At 41.6% G+C, this 22,240-nt stretch overlaps 1 pseudogene; it reads right to left on the reverse strand.

Annotated features, from left to right (window-relative positions):
* Window positions 1-20,394: 20,394 nt before the first annotated feature.
* Window positions 20,395-20,837, reverse strand: LOC103248829 (elongin-B pseudogene; annotated as a pseudogene).
* Window positions 20,838-22,240: the final 1,403 nt, after the last annotated feature.

Genomic DNA, 22,240 nt, shown 5'->3' on the forward strand with positions numbered 1-22,240 from the left:
AAAAAAAAAGAAAAAAGTGCAACTTACACTAGTTGGAGGTTTTTGTTTTTTGTTTTTTGTTTTTTTTTTGAGACGGAGTCTCGCTCTGCCGCCCATGCTGGAGTGCAGTGGCCGGATCTCGGCTCACTGCTCCACCTCCCGGGTTCACGCCATTCTCCTGCCTCAGCCTCCCTAGTAGCTGGGACTACAGGCGCCCGCCACCTCGCCCAGCTAGTTTTTTGTATTTTTTAGTAGAGACGGGGTTTCACCGTGTTGGAGTAACACAGTTTTTTCTTTCAAAATAACTCTAGCTGCTCTAGGGTGCTTATTTTGTTTGGGGACAGGGCAAGAGACAAGGAGTCTGTGCCAATATGCTGTAAATAAGAAATGATGGCCCATCTTGACTAAACTAGAAGTAGCTTAAATGGGGAAAAGTGTATGGACACCAGAAATATTTTGGAGGTGAAGTCACAGAACTTGCAAATGAATAAGATATGGGACGGGACAGAGTGTAAGTTGCTCGTGGTGACAAGGCAGTAATCGAGAATGATTTATAAGGTTGAAAATTGAGTGGCCAATAAATGTTGATGCCTTAACTGAGATTGGGAACACTGGGAGATAAATAGTTAGAAAATCAAGAGTTGTATTGTAGCCATGTTAAATTGGAAATATCCTTTGGAAAATCCAACTAGACACACCATTTAGGCAGTTGGAATCCAAAAGAGAGATCAGGGCTGGAAATATAATTAGAGAAACACAGTTCATCAGATTATACATTGTATCTAAATACATAGAATTAGGTGTGGTCATCTAATTAGGATTAGATGAGAGTGTTTATAGAGAAGATAAGTGTATCCAGGACTAAGCTCTTGAGAGCTGCTGAATTTAGAGGTGGATAATAGGAAGGCAACCATCCAAAAGGCTGAGAAGGAAATAACACAGGAGGAGAACCTGGAGAGGATGGTGTCTGAGAAGCCAAGGGAAGACAGAAGACAGTCTTTCAAGAAGGATGTAGTGGCCAGCTGTAGCAAATGTTGCTGAGAGCTGATGATAACGACAGTTAACCTGTGGATCTGGAAAGACGGACGTGGAAATTGCTGGTAACTTTGACAATAGTAGCTTCAACGGAGAGCTAGGAAGCTTATTGGGAGTCGCCTGAAGAAAGCATGGGAGGTGAAGAGTCCCATCTGTTGCCAATAGTATAGCAGATAAGATAGGCCAACGAAAACGACTAAGATGCTGCAGTGAGCTATGATCACACCGCTGCACTGCGGCCCAGATGACACAGCGAGACCTCGTCTCAAAAAGAAAAAAAAAAAAGTATGTCATGAAAGGCAAAGAAAGCCTGAAAAACTGTTCCACATTAAAGGAGAATAAAAAGACAGAACTAGGCTAGGCATGGTGGCTCATGCCTATAATCCCAACACTTTGGGAGGCTGAGGCAGGAGGATAGCTTGAGACCAGGAGTTGGAGACCAGCCTGGGCAACATGGTGAGACCATGTCTCTACAAAAAAATTTAAAATTAGCCAGGTTTGGTGGCATGTACCTGTAGTCCTAGCTACTTGGGAGGCTGAGGTGGGAGGATCACTTGTGTCTGGGAGTTGGAGGCTGCAGTGAGCTATGTTTACACCACTTCACTCCAGCCTGGGTGACAGAGTAAGACCCTGTCTCAAAAATAAAAAAAAAAGTCCTAAATCTAAATTAAACATATGCCCTGGATTGGATCCTAGATCAGTAAAAAGCATTTCTTACAGATATAAAGGATGTTAGTAGATCAACTAACTGGTCACGTTGGAGTAAGGTCTGTGGATTAGATGATACTGTGATAATGTATAAATGTTAATTTCCTGATTATGGTCATTGTATTATGAATTTATAGAAATACGTCCTTACTTTTAGGAAAAACACACTGAGTAAAGGGGAAATAGATCTGCAATTTACACTCAAACAGTTCAAAAAAAGAAAAGATATATATACACACATGCAAAGAGAGAAAATGAAAAACCAAACATTGTTAAAATGTTAACATATGGGAAACCTCTGTGATAGGTATATGGGAATTTTTGTATTAACTTTTGCAACTTTTCTGTAAGGTCAAAATAATAAAACAAGATAGTAGCCAAAACAAAACCAAAAAAGGTCAGCCGTTTGTCTTCAGGTCTCTACACCATGAAGAAAGGAGATGACAGAAGTGAAGGTCTGATATGAGAACTCGGTAGGCTGCAGACAAAGAATCAGGGAGTTTGTGACCCAGTCAGAGTGATTCAGAGCTTGAAGCCTCAGTACAGGTGGTTCGGGAAGAAGCCAAAGAAGGTTGCTGTGGTTTGCATGTGTGCCCCAAAAAGCATACACTGGAAGCTTAATCCCCAACGCAGTCGCATTGTGGGGTGGGGCCTAATGAGAGGCGTTTAGGTCAGGAGGGCTCCTCATGGATTAATGGCAATTAGAAAAGGGCTTGAGGTTTCAAGTTCAGTCTCTTGCTCTCTCTTGTGCTCTCTTTGCCCTTTTGCCATTGGATAATGCGGCAGGAAGGCCCTCACCAGATGCCAGCCTCATGATCTTGGACTTCTCAGCCTCTATGAACTGTAAATTTCTGTTTATTATAAATTATCCAGTCTCAGATATTCTGTGATAGCAGCACAAAACAGCCTAAGATACGGGTCTGGGTGTGGCTGACCAAGAGTGTAACTGGGTGTTTGACATCTGTTCTGGGTTGAATAGTGTCCTTATTTGAAAATAGGGGCCATGCATGGTGGCTCATGCCTGTAATTCCAGCACTTTGGGAGGCTGAGGCAGATGGATCACCTGAGGTCACGAGTTCAAGACCAGCCTGGCCAAGATAGTGAAGCCCTGTTTCTACTAAAAAATACAAAAAAATAGCCGGGTGTGGTGGTGCGCACCTGTAATCCCAGCTACTTGGGAGGACAAGGCAGGAGAATCACTTGAACCCGGGAAGCAGAGGTTGCAGTGAGCCGAGATCGTTCCACTGCACTCCAGCCTTGGCAACAGAGCGAGACTCCCTCTCCAAAAAAAGAAAAAAGAAAATAGGGCCTTTCCAGATATAATAAATTAAGATGAGGTTATACTGGATAAAGTAGGCCCTAAAAACCTGTAACTGGTGTTCTTTTAAGACAAGAAAACAAAGACATAGATCCACAGAGGAGGGAATAGAAAGGCTGAAAACAGCGACAGAGAGTGATGCGTCCACCAGCCAAGGAATGCTGAGGGTTGCCAGCAACCTCCAGAAACAGGAAGGAGATGGGAAGGGTTCTTCCCTAGAGGCTTCAGAGGGAACAGGGCTGGCACCTTGATTTCAGACCTCTAGCCTCCAGAGCCAAGAGAGAATACGTCTCTAAGGTTTTAAGCTACCTGTTTCTTGATTACTCTGTTTGTGATACTTGGTTACAACAGCCATGGGAAACTAATTTAACATTATTAAGTAAGAAATTAGGTGGTACAAGATTGTTTGGGGCTGTGGGGGAGAAGAGGAGTGAGGAATTATCTGAATGTGGATAGCTGGGATGATGAGTATTTATAAGATAGCAACGGTTTGGGGTGTTTTTGGTTTTAAGATTTGAATGAAAAACTAGCTGGGGCCAGGTGGCACAGTGACTCACACCTGTTAATCCCAGCACTTTGGGAGGCCAAAGTGGATCACTTGAGCCCAGGAGTTTGAGACCAGTCTGGGCAACATGGCGAAACCCTGTCTCTATTTAAAAAAAAAAAAAAAGTAAGAAAGAAAGAAAAAGAAAAAAGTAGCCTGGCGTGCTGGCGCATGCCTGTAGTACTAGATGCTTGGGAGGCTGAGGTGGGAGGATCACCTGAGCCCAAAAGATTTGAGATTGCAGTGAGCCATGATTGTGCCACTGCACTTCAGCCTGGGTAACAGAGTGAGACCTCATTTCCAAAAAAAAGAAAGAAGAAGAAGAATAAGGAGAAGAAAGGGGGAGAGAGAGAGAGAGAAAGAAAAAGACAAAGAAGGAAGGAAGGAAGGAGAGAGAAAGAGAGAAAAAGAAAACTATACAGGGAGGAAATCATATAACAGGGAGGAAAAACTGCTATTAAAATGTCAAGGCTCATTAGACACCAAAGAAGACATGCTGGAGACACTGTCCTTCCTATGCACATAAGGAAGGTGGGAAAGCCTTCAATCGCAAATCAAATCTCACGGAGCATGAGAAAAATTCATCCAGGAAAGAAAGCCCTGAATGGAATCGATGTGGAAGTGTCTTAGCTAGAAGAAATACTTCATTAAAGATCAGAACATTCACACTGTAAAGACTGAGAACTCTATGAATGTAAGAAATGTGGAAAATCTTCAGCCAAAAGGAAAACTTCATTATTCATCACATAATCCATATAAAAAAGAAATCTTATGAATGTAGTAGGTATGAAAAAGCTTTTATTCAGAAGTCAAACTTCATACCACAGAGGTCATACTGGAGATAAACCCTACGCAAGTAGGGAAGGTGAGAAAGCACTTAGTGGCAAATCAAATTCCACTGGGCATGAGAAAATTCAGATTTGAGGCCGGGCGTGGTGGCTCACACCTGTAATCCCTGCACTTTGGGAGGCCAAGATGGGTGGATTGCTTGAGCACAGGAGTTCAAGACCAGCCTGGGCAACATGGTGAAATCCTGTCTCTACTAAAAATAAAATGCAAAAACAGAGGTGGGAGGATCACCTGAGCCTGGGGAAGTGGAGACTGCAGTGAGCTGTAATCCCACCACTGCCCTCCAGCCTGGGTGACAGAGTGACACCCTGTCTCAAAAAATAAAAAGGGAAGAAAAGAAAATTCAGATCTGAGGGTTGCCCTGTGAAGATAATGAAAGCACAACAGTCTTAGGGCACAAGCTATTCATCATTAAATATTACAGTATTCATGACGGGGGAAACACCCTATGAATCCACTAAGGGTGGAAAAGCTTTCTCTGTATCATACTGCTTACTGTACGTGTAAGAACCCATACGGGTAATAAACAGTAGGAATGTAAAACGTGTGGTAAAGCCTTCACTCCATGTTTAACCAGTGCTCTACATAAGAGAACCAATGCCAGTGAAAAAAACTAATGAAATCTCTCAAACAGAAGTCATGCCACATCTGACACCAATGAATTCATACTCATTCAAACCTTATGAATACCTTGGATTTAGGAAAGGCTTTAGCAGGAATTCGTATTTCATAGCACATCAGATAATTATATTTTAGAGTAAAATTCAGTTAATATGAGAAAGCCTTAAGCAGAAACCCAAATGTTATGATATTAGAGATTTTTAATAAGGAGATATTTCATCAGTATAATAGAAATTGGATCCAAAGGCCAGGCATGGTGGATCATGTCTGTAATCCCAGCAATTTGGGAGGCCGAGGCAGGCAGATCACGTCAGGTCAGGAGTTCAAGACCAGCCTGGCCAACATGGGGAAACCCTGTCTCTACTTAAAATACAAATATTAGCCGGGCCTGGTGGCACACACCTGTAATACCAGCTACTCAGGAGGCTGAGGCACAAGAATCACTTGAGCCTGGGAGGTGGAGGTTGCAGTGAGCAGAGATTGCACCACTACACTCCAGTCTGGGCAACAGAGCAAGATCCTGCCTCAAAAAAAAGAAAAAGAAGAAGAGGAGGAAGAGGAAGAAGAAGAAGAGGAGGGGAAGGAGGAGGAGGAGGAAGAGGAAGAGGAAAAGAAACTGGTTCCAAAAAGCCATCACAACAAATATAATTAATGCTAAACTTTTAAAAGCATTCCAACTGAATGTCAGGAACAAGTGATGGATGCTGTTACCCTACTTCTAATTAACATGGTCCTGAGAGATTAACCAATGCAAATAAGACAAAGAAAAAGAGCACAGGGATTAGGAAAAAAGAAACAAACTTGTAGGTTTCTGAGGATATGATCTGCTAACATATATTACAAATCTATGATCATTAAAAAAAACTTTGGCCAGGCACAATGGCTCACACCTGTAATCCCAGCACTTTGGGAGGCCAAGGTGGGAGGATCACCTGAGGTCAGGAGTTTGAGATCAGCCTGGCCAACAGGGTGAAACCCTGTCTCTACTAAAAATACAAAAATTACCTAGGCGTGGTGGCAGGTGCCTGTAATCCCAGCTACTCGGGAGGCTGAGACAGGAGAATCACTTAAACCCAGGAGGCGGAGGTTGCAGTGAGCCGAGACGGCGCCACTGCACTCCAGCCTGGGTCACAGAGTGAGACTGTCTCAAAAAAAATAAAATAAAATAATAATAATAATAATAAATCTACATCATAATAAATGTAAAGCAACTAAACAATACAACAAAAAGAAAAAGATAGTCACAAATAATGTATATACAAATACACACACAAGCTGTTTTTAAAAAGACATCTGAAGAATAAAGACACAGGGACACATGTTTTCAGGACCTCCTGGGCAGGTGTCATGTGTAAAAAAAACTTTAAAAAATAAAAATAAAGGGAAAAAAAAAGACACAGCAAGTGCTGAAATTCAAAATGTAGAAAAAGACATCAGGCAAACACTAACTGAAGGAAAACTAGAATTACTGTCAGACAAAATAGATCTTAAGACAGAAAGCGCTGCCAGAGATAAATCAGGCCACTACAGAAAGATAAAAAAGTTTTTAATTCACGAGAAAACATATACACTGTTTTGTACTATTTTTATATAAATTCAGAAACATTTTGGTAAAGAACTTCTGCTTTCAGCCAAGAGGGAAAAATGGGACTGTATTTATTCCCTCACCTAAAACAACTAAAAAAAAAAAAAAATCAGACAAAGTATTTAAAATTACAACGTTTAAGAAAGTGAACGGCCGGGCGCGGTGGCTCAAGCCTGTAATCCCAGCACTTTGGGAGGCCGAGGCGGGCGGATCACAAGGTCAGGAGATCGAGACCATCCTGGCTAACACCGTGAAACCCCGTCTCTACTAAAAAATACGAAAAACCAGCCGGGCGAGGTGGCGGCGCCTGTAGTCCCGGCTACTCGGGAGGCTGAGGCAGGAGAATAGCGTGAACCCGGGGGGCGGAGCTTGCAGTGAGCCGAGATAGCGCCACTGCACTCCAGCCTGGGGCACAGAGCAAGACTCCGTCTCAAAAAAAAAAAAAAAAAAAAAAAAAAAAAAGAAAGTGAACATAAGGGAACAAAGGATAGAAACCAAAGAGAGGAGACCTGCACCACAATTCCTCCAGCTATCTAGAGCTGCAGGATGCTTCGCTCTCTGCAGTAAGCTCTAGAAACTCTAGTAAACTTCCTGCAGAAAATGACACACTGCAGTGCAGAGTGAAAAACCCCGGAGGAGCTTGGCAATTTCTTTCCATTGAGGAGACACGACTGGGCTTCCAGGGAGACTCGAGTTTGCAGGGCAGACTGTCAGAAGAGGGCTACACAGAGATAGAGAGCTCTGGAGATGTACAGAAGGCCCTCTTGAATCGTCAGCAGAGTAGTGATCAAACTACATATAGGGGAACAAAAGTAAGAACCACAGCAGGCTTCTCACTGGAAAGAAAATAAATAAACAGACCCCTCACCAAAGGAGATACATGCATGGTGAATAATCACATGAAAAGATGCTGTACATCATCAGTCATTAGGGAAATGCAAATTAAAACCACATGCAGTCTGGGCACAATGGCTCATGCCTGTAATCCCAGCACTTTGGGAGGCCAAGGCGGGTGGATCACGAGGTCAGGAGTCGAGACCAGCCTGGCCAACATGGCAAAACCCTGTCTCTATTAAAAATACGAAATTAGCCGGGCATGGTGGAGGACGCTTGTAATCCCAGCTACTCGGGAGGCTGAGGCAAGAGAATCGCTTGAACCCAGGAGGCGGAGGTTGCAGTGAGCTGAGATTGTGCCACTGCACTCCAGCCTGGGTGACAGAATGAGACTCTGTCTCAAAAAAAACCACATGCAATACCACTAATAGGTGTGTACGTATTATTAATAGAACGTCCAAAAAATTAAAAAGACTGACCATATCAAGAATTGACAAAATGTGGAGCAATTGGAACTGTCATAACTGTTAGTGGGAATATAAATTATATGAGCAATTTGGGAAAAGTTTGGCAGTTTCTTAAAACATTAAACATATACCTATCATATGCCTTGGTCCTTCTACTCCTAGGTATTTACCAAAGAGAAAATGAAAGCATATGTCCATATAAAAATTTGTATATGAGGCTCATGCTTGCTATCCCAATTTTGGAGGCTGAGGCAGGTGGATTCCTTGAGCCCAGAGGTTCAAGACCAGTCTAGTCAACATGGTAAAACCTCATCTCTACAAAGAAATACAAAATTAGTTGGGCATAGTGGTATGCATATGTAGTCCCAGCTACTCAGGAGGCTGAGTTGGGAGGATTGCTTAAGCCCAGGAGGTTGAGGCTGCAATGAGTCATGATTGCACCACTGCACTCCAGCCTAGATGACAGAACAAGACCCTATCTCACACACAGAAAAAAAGCCTTGTATATGAATGTTTATATTTGGTAATAGCCAAAAACTAGATTGTTCATTAGCATTTGAATGGGCAAGTATATAGTGGTGATATGGTTTGGTTGTATCCCACAAATCTCATCTTGAATTCCCACATGCTGTGGGAGGGACCCGGTGGGAGGCAACTGGATCATGGAGGCAGGTATTTCCCATGGTGTTCTTGCAATGGTGGGTGGGTCTCACAAGATCTGATGGTGTTATAAGGGGGAGTTTCCCTGCACAAGCTCTCTCTCTCTCTTTGCATGCTGCCATCCGTGTAAGACATGACTTGTTCCTCCTTCCCTTCCGCCATGATTGTGAGGCTTCCCCAGCCACATGGAACTGTTAAGTCCAATTAAACTTCTTTCTTTTGTAAATTGCCCAGTCTTGGGTATGTCTTTATCAGCAGCATGAAAATGGACCAATACAAATCATATATCCATAGGATCTAGTACTATTCAGCAATAAAAAGAAATGAGCCAGTTATATGTGCAACATGATCTCAAAATAATTATCCTAAGTAAAATAAACCAGACTCCCCAAAAAAGTATTTACTGCATGATTCCATTTATATTAAATCCTAGAAAATGCAAACTAATCTGTAGTGATAGGAAGCAGATCAGGGATTGCCTGGAGAGTAAAGAAAGGTTGGCAGGGGAAGGATTGCAAAAGTTCCAAAGGAAATATTTTGAAATTATATGTCAATTATAGCTCAACAGTACTATTAAAATTGCTTTGGAATTTCTGAAAATTATATTAATCAAAGAACATTTTTAAATTGGCTAAGAATTTGAAAAGGAGAATTTACTTCTCCCTTTGTTTAAAATATGATTAAGATTTATTATGATCTTTTGGGTTTTTTTAGGTGAATATATCATTAAAAAAAGACTAAATTAAAGACAAATACAACAATAAAGTAATAAACATCTTGCAAGACAATCTAAGATACTACCTGTACCATCTCTTCTAGGGACAATGGTGACCTTTACCCAAGTTTTGAAACTGAGAAGCTGTAATTGTAAAAACAAACAAACAAAAACTATAATTAAGACAATAGGCATATTTACAAACAGCTAAACAAAAATTTTAGCTATATATACCATAAATAAATTCAATAAACAGTACATTAAAATTTTTGTGATAGAACAAAGAATAATTTCTTTTTATTTATTTTTTAATTGAGACAAGGTCTTATTCTGCTGTTCAGGCTGGAGTGCAGTAACACAGTCACAGCTCACTGTAGCCTTGACTCCCCAAGCTCAAGCAATCCTCCCACCTCAGCCTGCCAAGTAACTGGGACTACAGGTGCACACTACCATGCTTGGCTAATTTTATTATTTTTTATTTTGTAGGGTTTTGCCATATTGCCCAGGCTGTTCTCAAACTCCCGGGCTCAAATGATCCACCTGTCATGGCCTCCCCATTGCTGAGATTACAGGCATGAGCCACTGAGCCAGGCCTATTTTTTGTATAGAGAGGGTTTTGCTATGTTGCCCAGGCTGGTCTCAAACTCCTGGGCTCAAGGAATACACCAGTTTTGGCCTCCCAAAATACTGAGATTACAGGCATGAGTCACCGAGCAAGGCCAGAGAACAAAGAGGAATTTCTTACAAATTTATAAGAAAAGGCAAACAACCTAATAATAGACACAGAATATCAAGAAAATTTTAGGGAAAACAAATCCAAATGCCAGAAGCTGTATTAAAAGTGCTCAAACTACATATCAGGAATATGGAAATTAAAGTAGTTATTATTATAAATATCACTTTATGTTCATCAGGCAGAAAAAAGGTAAAAAGAACTGTAGCACCTATGACTTTGTATTTTCATACAACATTAGTGGTGCTATGAATTGTTCCAGCTTTTTAGGAAAGGAGGTAGTAACATCAATTAAAATTAAATATGTGTAAAGGTACACAGTCCACCCTCTGTATCTGTAGGTTCCCCATCCATGGAGTCAACCAAGCAAAGATTTGAAAATATTTGGAAAAAAGCAATTAAAAGTAATAATACTACAATAAAAAATAATACAAATAAGAATCAAGTATATAGTGGTGATATGGTTTGGTTGTGTCCCCACCCAAGGCCAGATGCAGTGGCTCATACCTGTAATCCCAGCCCTTTGGGAGGTCGAGGCTGGCGGATCACCTGAGTTCAGGAGTTTGAGAGCAGCCTGGCCAACATGGTGAAACCCCATCTCTACTAAAAATACAAAAATTAGCTGGGCGTAGTGGTGCACGCCTGTAATCCCAACTACTCGGGAGGTTGAGGCAAGATAATTGCTTGAACCCAGGAGGCAGAGGTTGCAATGAGGGGAGATCATTCCACTGCACTTCAGTCTGGGTGACAGAGCAAGCCTCTGTCTCAAAAAAAAAAAAAAAAAAAAAGAATCAATACAGTATGACCACCGTTTACCTAGCATTTACATTGTATTGTTGTTGAGGCTGATGGTCTGAGGCTACTATCCACAGGTGGAATTTCTTCTTCCCAGAAATCTCAGTTCTTCCCTTCCCTTCTTTCAACTGATTGGACGAGGCCCACCCAGATTATCTAAGATATACTCCTTTACTAAAAGTCATTGATTATAGATTTTCATCACAGCAACACCTAGATTAGTAGTCGATGGAATAACCAGTTGACACATAAAATTGACCGTCACTTTTATGTGGTATTATAATATATAATCTAGAAAGGATTTAAAGTATATGGCAGGATGTGTCTAGGTTATATGCAAATACTATGCCATTTTATATAAGGGACTTGAGCATCTGTGGATTTTGGTACCCACAGGTGTCCTAGAACCCATCCCCAAGGATACCAAGGGATGACTATGACTATACATATTATAGGAAATGTTTGTATAATTGTTTAACTCAAAAATTCTCCATTCTGCGATTCTATCTTGAGGAAAGAAAAGAACCAATATAAGGCATTTAAGTCAGCGTTTTCCATAATGGCATGAAACTGGAAACAGTCAAAAAATAATGGCACATCTACACCATAAAATAGTATGCAGCAATTAAAGTGGATGAACAATAGCTATGTCAGTGGACTTAGAATAATTTGCAAGATATATTGCTGAATGAAAAAGGCAAAATGAGAAAAAGTCTATTCTATCAGTCAGGGCTCAATTAGGAAAACAGAAACAGCAGGAGACATCATAAGGGATTTGTTGAAGGAAATTCAATTACACAATTGATCGATTAATCATCAGGTCTAGCTAGGCAAGTCTGAATCCATAGAGCAGGCCATAAGGAAGGGCAGGTGGCACTCTCTGGCATGGGCGGAGGCTGCTACCCACAGGTGGAATTTCTTCTTCCCAGAAACCTCGGTTCTACTCTTAAGGCATTTCAACTGAATGGATGAGGCCCAACCAGATTATCTAAGATATTCTCCTTTACTAAAAGTCATTGATTATGGACTTTAATCACAACAGCTAGATTAGTAACTGAGGGAATAACCAAGTTGACACATAAAATTGACCATCACGTGTGGTATTTCATTTTGTAAAACAAATAATGAAAAAAAAATCTGTGTGTGTGTGTGTGTGTATGCAAATATATAAACATCTGTGAATATACAGTTACCTGGGTATGTGGGTTAGGGTGAAGTAGGCAGAGGGGCAGAAGAAAAGAGTACAAAGCAGGCCGGGCGCGGTGGCTCAAGCCTGTAATCCCAGCACTTTGGGAGGCCGAGACGGGCGGATCACGAGGTCAGGAGATCGAGACCATCCTGGCTAACACGGTGAAACCCCGTCTCTACTAAAAATACAAAAAACTAGCCGGGCGAGGTGGCGGGCGCCTGTAGTCCCAGCTACTCCGGAGGCTGAGGCAGGAGAATGGCGTAAACCCGGGAGGCGGAGCTTGCAGTGAGCTGAGATCCGGCCACTGCAGTCCAGCCCGGGCTACAGAGCAAGACTCCGTCTCAAAAAAAAAAAAAAAAAAAAAAAAAAAAAAAGTACAAAGCAAAACAAGAAGGAAAACAAGAAGAAAAAGACCACAATATGAAAAACGTAAAATCCAAGATACATAACATGATTGCATTTATGGATTTATAACAAATATTAAATTTATGTGCATATACATATACAATTTTAAAACTAAAATACATATTTTTTAAAAAATGCATACATTTTAGCAAGCAAGATACTAAATACTCATTTGATTAAAGAGTGTTTATTCCTTATTAATTTTACAAAATATCCTAGTCAAAGAGAAGTAGAAATGTTCTTCAATACCTATTTTCAAACATAAACAATATATGTATTAGTTTCCGAGGAACAAACTACCAGAAACTGGAAGATTGAAACAACAGACATTCATTCTCTCCCAGCTCTGAAATCTAGAAGGCTGAAATAAGCTATTGGCAAGGCTGTATTCCCTCAGAAGTCTCTGGGAAAGAATTCTTTCTTGCCTCTTCCTAAATTCCTGTGTTCGCCAGCAATCCTTGGAATTTCCTGGCTTGCAGTTTCATCACTTCACTTTCTGCTTCTGCCTTCACCTGCCCGTCTTCCCTGAACTGTATTCATTTCCAGATCGCCCTCTCCCTACAAGGACAATAATCATTGTATTTAGGGTCCACCCTTATCAAGTATAAACTCATCTTAACTTACTACATCTACAAAAGCCCTATTCCTGAAGAAGGTTGCATTGACAGGTATGAGGAGCAGGAGAGGGATTAGACCTTGAGTATCTTTTTAGGGGGATAAAATTCAACCCCCTACAATATCCTACTTACGATAATCAACTGAAGCATTCCTATAAAAAAGAGATGATAAAAAGAAAAATAGAGACAAGCATGGTGGCTCACACCTGTAATCTCAGCACTGTGGTAGGCTGAGGCAGGAGGATCACTTGAGTGCAGGAGTTCGAGACCAACCTGGGCAACATAGTGAGACCTCATCTCTATTTGTTTTTTTTTGTTTTTTGTTTTTTTTTTAAGGAGGTGACGGCTGGGCGCAGTGGCTCACGCCTGTAATCCCAGCACTTTGGGAGGCCGAGATGGGCGGATCACGAGGTCAGGAGATCAAGACCATCCTGGCTAACATGGTGAAACCCCATCTCTATTAAAAATACAAAAAAATTAGCCGGGCATAGTGGTGGGTGCCTGTAGTCCCAGCTACTCGGGAGGCTGAGGCAGGAGAACGGCATGAACCTGGGAGGCAGAGCTTGCAGTAAGCCGAGATCTCGCCACTGCCCTCCAGCCTGGGCAACAGAGCAAGACTCCGTTTCAAAAAAAAAAAAAAGGAGGTGACAACGATGCCCCATATATTGCAATTATTTAACACTGCCTTGAGCCCGAACACAATGGCTCATGACTGTAATCCCAACACTTTGGGAGGCTAAGGTAGGAAGACTGATTGAGACCCAGGGATTCGAGACCAGCCTGGGCAACATAGCTATACCCCACTCTCTACAGAACATTGAAAAATTAGCCAGGCATGGTAGCACATACCTGTAGTAGTAGCTACTCTGGAGGCTGAGGCTGGGATTGCTTCAGCCCATGAGTGTGAGACTGCAGTGAGGTATGGTTATACCACTGCATTCAGCCTGGGCAACAGAGTGAAACCCTGTCTCCACAAGCAAACAAACAAACAGCACTGCCTTGGAAGTTCAAACCAATGCAGCAAAACACAGAACAAAAATAAGAGATAATTATTAGAAAAGAGAAAACAAAATTATCGTTACATGCAGAGTATACAATTAAGTCTACAAGAGAGTTTGGTGACTAGACACAAAATAAATACAAATTAACAGTTTTCCCTAAATAGTAACAATAATTACAGGAAATGCCAAAGAAAAATACAAGTTCATAAGCCTACTATGCACTTATGATCCTTCAAAAAATGAGATGTGTGAGATGATTCGATTGTTAGAAATGATTTCTGGAATGCCTGAGGTCAAGGTTTCTGCCCCAGACACGCTTGACTGGTTCCACCACTTTGCCTATGATCTGTTCACTTGCCAAGCCTAGTTTTGATTCTCTCTACTCCTCACTGACAGCAGGAAATACAACTGAGCAATCTGTGATTCTCTTTCCTCTGATCGCACCAGGTGGTCCCAAGGGAGTTAACGGGTCGCAGCCCAGTGGCCCCTTTGTGTGCGTTCACTTGTGCTGGATTGCTACCTGTTTGTTGGAGAAGGTTGCTTTCCAGCCTGTTTTAAACAAACAGTGGCCTTTTGCCATCTTCTTCCCCCCTGTTTATAATTTGGCTTGACGGCTAGCTGAACAATAATAGGGGAAATGACAAAAGAACATAATAGGGATGGAAGAGAAAAACAGTTGTAGACTTTGGGCCAGTAGTTTGCTTGCTTTCCTTACAAACAAGAGCAGAGTAGTAGTACTGGGAAGGAAAATGTAAAGAGAAAAACAAAAACAAACACAAAACCTTTAGTAGAGTAGGCTAAAGAAGATATGAATGATTCGTGTTTTAAATGACAGCTCCCAGAAAACATTATAGAAAATACTTTTTTTTTTTTTGGAGACGTAGTCTTGCTCTGTTGCCCAGGCTGGAGTGCAGTGGCACGATCTCGGCTCACTGCAAGCTCCACCTCCCAGGTTCACACCATTCTCCTGCCTCAGCACGCCCGACTAATTTTTTTTTTGTATTTTTAGTAGAGACGGGGTTTCACCGTGTTAGCCAGGATGGTCTTGATCTCCTGACCTTGTGATCCCCCTGCCTCGGCCTCCCAAAGTGCTGGGATTACAGGCTTGAGCCACCGCGCCCGGCCAGCGTTGAAAATACTTTCTAAGAATTTTCACTGATGAAACATTCAGACATCTTTTTTGTTGTTTACTTAAAGCTTAATTTTAAAAACTCAATACAGGACAAAATATTTTTATCTTGAGTAAAACCCGTCTTTTTGTATAGTGTTCTACAACACACAGAGCCTTCATATACATAGTCCCATTTGATCCAAGTGAGATTGCAAATATCGTGGCTGACCAAATGGTAAACTAGGGAGAATCTTATGGTGAATGGGAGAAAGGAAATGGAAAATTTTTTAGAAAACAAAACCCTAAGCCAAATATAGCAAAGATTAAGATCTACAGGAACATTGTTCTGAATATTTATGGGTAATCCATGAATAATCCTCAGAAATAGATATTGCTCATGCAAATCAGATGAAAAAATTTGGATGGATTTTTCCAGCACATATGGCAATAAAGCCTATGAGAAGACTAAAAAGACAGTGACATTCTTTTTGTTGTTGTTGTTGAGATGGAGTCTCGCTCTGTCGCCTAGGCTGGAGTTCAGTGGTACAATCTCAGCTCACTGCAACCTCCGCGTCCCGGGCTCAAGTGATTATCCTGCCTCAGCCTCCTAAGTAGCTGGGACTACTGGTGCCCACCACCATGTGTGGCTAATTTTTGTATTTTTAGTAGAGATGAGGTTTCACCATGTTGCCCAGGCTGGTCTCGAACTCCTGACCTCATCATCCGCCTGCCTCAGCCTCCCAAAGTGCTGAGATTATAGGCTTGAGCCACCACGCCCAGCCTGCCACACTTCAAATAAACAGTGTATCCATGAGATGAATAGTTACAGCACTCACCACTATTTAGAGATCTGAAGTTGATTTTTGCCAATGTCATACATCACGGAGGCTCTCTGAATTCCCAAATTTTTGTGTTTATTCCATCCACCCAATTTATAGACTTGGTTTGTAGGAATTTAATAAAATGCCATCTGTCCCCAAGTGCAGACATAGATAGAAACTGGTGATGCTTCTGGTTTTTTTTTTTTTTGAGACAGAGTCTTGCTCTGTCGCCCAGGCTAGAGTGCAGTGGCTCGATCTTGGCTCACTGCAAGCTCCACCCTCCCAGGTTCACGCCATTCTCCTGCCTCAGTCTCCCAAGTAGCTGGGACTACAAGCGCGTGCCACCACGCCTAGCTAATTTTTTTGTATTTTTAGTAGAGACGGGGTTTCACCATGTTAGCCAGGATGGTCTTGATCTCCTGACCTCTTGATCCGCCCACCTCAGCCTCCCAAAGTGCTGGGATTACAGGCATGAGCCACGACGCCCAGCCTGGTCTTTTTTTTTTAAAATGTCATTGTTGCCTTATCTTCAAAACTGTGAAATACTGCCTTTTCTTTCATCTTTAGGCATGCAAAGCCGTATTATAAACAGGTATCGACATAGGTAAAACAAATACATTTTATTATTCCAGTAGGGACAGGATCATCATTGTTTTTACAAATATGTTTGCCTTATTTTTCTTCTCACTTGCTCATTATGATTGACTTACACGAGATTTATTGATACCCATCAGGAATTTTTGCCAACATCTGAAACTTAACATAGAAAAGTAAACCAACAATTCTCCTTTCTTACTAATATGTATCTTCCATTGTCCATATAACAACTTTGTGGTCAAAACCTTAAGATTTTGTTTGACTCTACATCAAGCTCCACACTTAATCATTCACCAAGTCTTATGAAACCATCAACATGTCTATTGTTTCCTAGAGTTAGCCACTATTTCAAATGAGAAACAAAAGACTGACACTAGTTTCTTTCCTTTCAGCTCTAACCAAAACCCGCAGCCTCCCCTGAGATCTGAAAGAAAAAGACAGCAGGGAAGAGGAAGAGAAGCTACCAAAGAAGGGAAACAGTAGCATAAAATGTGTTCTGATATTGTTTATACCACACCTTAAGTAGAGAGTAGGACTAAGCCATTTAAAAAATTGTGCCATATATAGGAGAATCACTTGAACCCAGGAGGTGGAGGTTGCAGTGAGCCGAGATCACGTCACTGCCCTCTGGTCTAGGTGACAGAGTGAGCCTCCGTCTCAAAAAAAAAAAAAAAATGTGCCGTATAATGCAAATTGTTAGGGACATGGGCCATGTTGTCAGATCTACTTGTCCCATTGTTTCTTAGCATTTTTTTTTTTTGAGACCCAGTCTCACTCTGTCACCCAGGCTGGATATCAGCCGTGCAATGGCACGGTATCAGCTCACTGCAACCTTCACCTCCCAGGTTCAAGCGATTCTCCTGCCTCAGTCTCCAGAGTATCTGGGATTACAGGCGTGCGCCACAACACCCAGCCAATTTTTGTATTTTTAGTAGAGATGGGGTTTTGGCCAGGCTAGTCTCAAACTCCTGGCCTCAAGTGATTCATCTGCCTTGGCCTCCCAAAGTGCTGGGATTATAGGCACGAGCCACCATGCCTTGCCTGTTTCTTAGCATTCCTTTTTTTTTTTTTTTTTTTTGAGACGGGGTCTCACTCTGTCACCCACGCTGGAGTGCAGTGGTGCAATCTTCGTTCACTGCAACCTCTGCCTCCTGGATTCAAGCAATACTCCTGTCTCAGCCTCCCTAGTAGCTGGGACTACAGTCACACGCCATCACACCTGGATAATTTTTGTATTTTTAGTAGAGACAGAGTTTCACCATATTGGTCAGGCTGGTCTGGAACTCCTGATCTCAGATGATCCACCCGCTTCCACCTCCCGAAGTGCTGGGATTATAGGCATGAGCCACCACGCCCGGCTCTTAGTATTCTTATACCTCATCTTCCTTATCTATAAACTGAGGATAACACTGCAGGCTCCCTACCTAAATATCCATCCCTCCTTCCTCTTTATTAACGGAATTTCATTTGGTGGTCTCCCAGCCTCCCTTGCAACTAGCAGTGGCCAGGTAACATAGCTCTTAACAAAGAGATGTTGACAGAAGTCCTTGTAAAGAGATACCTACTGCATTTCTCTCTGGAAGGCAGATATAATGTCTTGAAAAGTTATATTATGACCTTGAAAATGAAAGACATATGCTAAGAATAGTGGAGAAAGAAGACAGAATGAGCCTGGGTTCTTGGTGACCTCTCATGGTCACACAAAACTGGACTGGCCTCCTTATTGAATAGAAGAAAAAAAAAAAACCTGACCTCTTATAATAAGGTTTTCTGCTACATGTAACACAATCCTGATATATGATTTCAGAGTTACTGAGAACATTATTAAGTGTAATAATGAACAAAAAATGGTTAACACAGGGCTTAGCATATCATAAGCATGCATTTAATGTTAGTAGTTAACACTGCCATTATTAGTAGTACTGTTATTATTATTCCCCATGGCTTCTTTGTTCTCCCCTTTCTTAAGCACAAGCTTTTTCCATTCTACTTCATTTCCACACATTTCAATCAAATTCAGGCACTCATGACATTACCTCTGGATTATACTCTTGGTATTCTAGTTGTACCTTGAAAGATGAATTGTTTTAGATAGGCAGAGAGAAGGGTGGAGGGCCTTATTGGTAAGGATAACAGAAATTCCATGCTTTTCTGGAGGATTAGTGGGAGATAAAGTGGAAAGATAGGTTGAAGCCAGATTGTCAGGGGTTTTCTATAAGTGGCAAAGGGCAGGCCGAGGAATTTGTAGTACATTTTCTTGTAAAAAGATTAGGCTCCCACTTGCCTTTTGTTTGTTTTTTGTTTTTTGAGGTGAAGTCTCACTCTGTCGCCCAGGTTGGAGTGCAGTGGTGCAATCTCAGCTCACTGCAACCTTTGCCTCCCAGGTTCAAGTGATTCTCCTGCCTCAGCCTCCCAAGTAGCTGGGACTACAGGTCAGCCTCCTGAGTAGATGGGACTAAAGGCACCTGCCACCATGCCTGGCTGATTTGTGTAATTTTAGTAGAGATGGAGTTTCACTATGTTGGGCAGGCTGGTCTCGAACTGCTGACCTCAAAGAATCTGCTTGCCCCGGCCTCCCAAAGTGCTGAGATTACAGGCGTGAGCCACTGCGCCTGGCCCACCTGATTTCTTTTAAGAAAGTTAATAATATGATGAAAGGAAAGTCCAAATACCCTCTTTTATTTACTTGGTGGTGTTATTCAGCTTCTCTGGAATTTAGTTTGTTCGGCCATAACATAAAGAAGTTAAAACAAATGCTCTCCAAGACCCAGGTCAGTTCTAAAATTCTAAGATCCATGGGAAATCACTGAAATAACAGTATCTAAGCTTGAATTAAGAGCCTCAAATTAATATTAGCTCTGACTTATTCTTCCATTCATTTATTCTTTCTTTCAACAAAGTGAATTTATGTTCCATACTTTCATATAAGGAACCTTGCTGCTACTTCAAGTCTCACTGGAGGCCAACCTAGATTGCCCGTAACAATCAGAATAATCTTCCTCAAATACTTCAGGAATCTATAACAGCAAGCCTTGGCCCACCTTGCTTTCTTTTTTTCTTTTTAAGATAGGGTCTCACTGTGTTGTCCAGGCTGGAGTCCAGTGATGCAATCATAGCTCACCATGGCATCAAACTCCTGTACCCAAGCAATTGTCTTGTCTCAGCCTCCTGAGTAGCTAGGCCTATAGGCACACAACACCATGCCAGACTAATTTTTTTTTGTAGAGACAGGGTCCCGTTACATTGCCCAAGCTGGTCTCAAACTCCTGGGCTCAAGTGATCCTCCCTCCTCAGCTTCCCAAAGTGCTACGATGGCAGGCATGAGCCACTGCGTCCAGCCCATCCTGCTTTCATCCTTTGTCAACAAACTCAGGTCCCTGCCAACCTCCTCTCTCTCCAGTCTTCTCCATCCTTCCACAACTTACACATGATGCTAAACTCAAAGCTAAGCAGAACATTAATTTACAAATCAAATGTGACATAATAGTACAAATGGCTTAGTAACTAATGAATATATCATGCTTATTTGAAAAATAGGTTTACCGTTTTTCAATTATATTTGTAATGTCAATAATAAGAGAAAATAGAGGATATGTTTTAAAGGAATAAGGAGGTAACATCACCATCCAATGTGAAAAACAGTAACTTTGGGGGATATTTCTTTGCAAGATTTTTGGATGGCTTTCAAGTAGCTGTAATCATTTTGAATATGTAATTTGTTTAACTTAATGTCATAGTACAAACTTTTTCCATGTTTTTTCTTTTTCAGACTCCCAAATCTCTTTTACTGGGGGGAATACGCCTCTCGGGGGTCCTCACTGCACAGCTGGTTCACCGGCACTGTTTCCAGAGTCCTGGGGCTTCATCACGACGAGCAGCTCGGGCGGGCTGGAGAACGGCTCGATGCACAGGGCCTCAAAGGTGTCGTCTGCCTGGAAGGCCAGCCCCACTATGGCTGGAGCCAGTGGCCATGCTGTTTGGCTGGTGAAGCCACACTCGCCAAGTGTCTTGCCATCATCCAAGAGCTGGTCGTCCTTGCATAGCCGCTGCTCGTCGGGAGGCCGCTTGAGGATTCCCTCCACGATGCGCTTCAGCTCGAACACCGTGCTGGGCTCCTCGGCATCAGTGAAGATGGCGGTCTTGTGGCGCCGAATCATGAGGAACACGTCCTTCGCGGCGATTTCCGCTTCTCTCAATGCGCCGGCGCGGCCGCGCTCTGCCCCGTTCCCAGCAGCCCGCGCGCGGCCCGGCATGCCCCGCCTCCCCCAGAGAAGGCCTGTTATTGTATTGCCTTTCTATGGAACTATTTTATAGCTACATAACGTTGTAAATTTACCATGAAAGATTTAAGATATACAAAAAGATAAAAAGAATAATGGAATGAACATCCATGTATCCCACAGGGCTTAAGAAATAAAACATTGTCAGTGTAGCTGATACCCTCTGTGTAATCATCCTCATTTGCAGCTTCCTCCATCTCTAACGTATGTAACCACTTTCTGAAATTTGGTGATTATTCAGCCCATGCATTTCTTTATGCTTTTTTTTTTTTTTTTTTTTTTTTAAGACGGAGTCTCGCTCTGTCGCCCAGGTTGGAGTGCAGTGGCGCGATCCCAGTTCATTGCAACTTCTGCCTCCCAGGTTCAAGCAATTCTCTTGCCTAAGCCTCCCAAGCAGCTGGGACCATAGACGCACGCCACCACGCCCAGCTAATTTATTTTATATTTTAGTAGAAACGGGGTTTCACTGTGTTGCCCAGGCTGGTCTCGAACTCCTGAGCTCAGGCAATCTGCCCGCCTCACCTCCCAAAGTGCTAGGATTACAGATGCGAGTCACCAGGCCCAGCCTACTCTTTATGCTTTTACCACATATGTATGTATTGCTAAGTAATATGTAATATTATTTGCATGTTTTAAACTTTATATAATTAGTACCATGAAATGTATAAAGTATTCTACAACTTGCTTTCATTTCCTTTTCAACATTTTGATTATGGAAGTTGTCCATGTTGATTCATATTTGCTCAAATAAATATTTGATAAACATATCATATCTATTTATATAAATATATCCGCAAATAAATACACAAGACTTTATCTTGTGTTCTCCTACTGTTCAATATTCAGGTGGTTTGCAACCATAAATAATATTTTGACAAATGTCTTTCTGCATAATGTATATATTTTTTCTCATTTAGGATCATTCCTTAAGTATAGATTCCAGAAGTTAAATTACCAAAAAGCATGAACGTTTTTAAGATCCTTGCATATACTTACTGCCACACTGGGGGATTGTACAAATTTTATACTGCCACCAAACATATATCTGTTCCTTGTTTTATCACATACTTAGAAGCTTTGGATGATGTCACTAGTTCTTTCTTTAACTTCGGCTAATTTGCTTAGCAAAAACTGGTATACTGATTTCTGGTGAAGTTGAAATTGAATAACTTTTCCATGTTATCTGTTAATCATATTAACCCTTTTGTCTTTTCATGCCTTTTGCCCATCAGCACTGTTGGAGACAGTGTTTTATCTTAATAGCTTTTTTGTATAACACTATATATACTAACTCTTGTCAAATTAGCTACAAATATTTTTCCTAGTTTTTTTTTTGTACCTAGTTTAATTTTTAAATACTGTCTATATGTATATAA

The sequence above is a fragment of the Chlorocebus sabaeus genome, chromosome 1, assembly GCF_047675955.1.
Source record: "Chlorocebus sabaeus isolate Y175 chromosome 1, mChlSab1.0.hap1, whole genome shotgun sequence".
NCBI lineage: Eukaryota > Metazoa > Chordata > Mammalia > Primates > Cercopithecidae > Chlorocebus > Chlorocebus sabaeus.